The sequence below is a fragment of the Mesitornis unicolor genome, unplaced genomic scaffold (genome assembly GCF_000695765.1).
Source record: "Mesitornis unicolor isolate BGI_N332 unplaced genomic scaffold, ASM69576v1 scaffold18989, whole genome shotgun sequence".
Classification (NCBI taxonomy): domain Eukaryota; kingdom Metazoa; phylum Chordata; class Aves; order Mesitornithiformes; family Mesitornithidae; genus Mesitornis; species Mesitornis unicolor.
In genome coordinates this window covers 133,474-134,053 of record NW_010205472.1, presented here as the reverse complement: position 1 = coordinate 134,053, position 580 = coordinate 133,474, and the positions used below count along the sequence as shown (strand labels likewise).

The 580-nt window shown below is 60.9% G+C and overlaps 1 pseudogene; it reads right to left on the bottom strand.

Moving 5' to 3' along the window:
* The window catches only part of LOC104546135, a 2,135-nt pseudogene extending 1,785 nt beyond the window's left edge, over positions 1–350 (bottom strand).
* Between the last annotated feature and the right edge of the window lie 230 nt (positions 351–580).

Genomic DNA, 580 nt, shown 5'->3' with positions numbered 1-580 from the left:
CCGGCCCCCCCCCCACCCCCCCCCGTCGCCCCAGCCCCTCAGCACCGCCTGCCTGAGGGAAAGGGGGAGAGCTGAGAAGGGGGGGCGTTCAAATGGTTGCCACGGAGATGGTTTAAACGGCCTCTCCGATCGTTGGGGCGTCCCTGGGTAGCGGGCGGCGCCCGTCTCAGCGGTCCCGCCGGCCCTCGGCTCAGTGTAGCGGGGAGGCGGAGGGGGGTGACGAACCGGCGGCCAAGGGAAGGGGGGTGCCTCCGGGGCGCGACAGGTCCTGTTCCCTCCGGGGTTGTGCGGGGACGTGCTCCAGGTGCTGGGTTCGTGGCGGTTTCTTGGCTCTGGGTTTCTTGGTTCATGGCTCTGCTGCCTCGAAACAGACGCTGAAATACGGCTCCTTACTTAGTAGGAGCGGTTCTCTTCGTGCATCCAGGCTTAAAGCTACTAGTTTGAGTGACAAAAAACAAGCTTTTGCTCCTCTCCAGTGTTTGAATATGCGAGAGCTACCAGCTGGAAAGGAACTAGGCACCTTAATTGCTGGAAGGTTCAGTCTGCAGCCCTAGGAATTTAAAAGGTGGTTAAATACCTA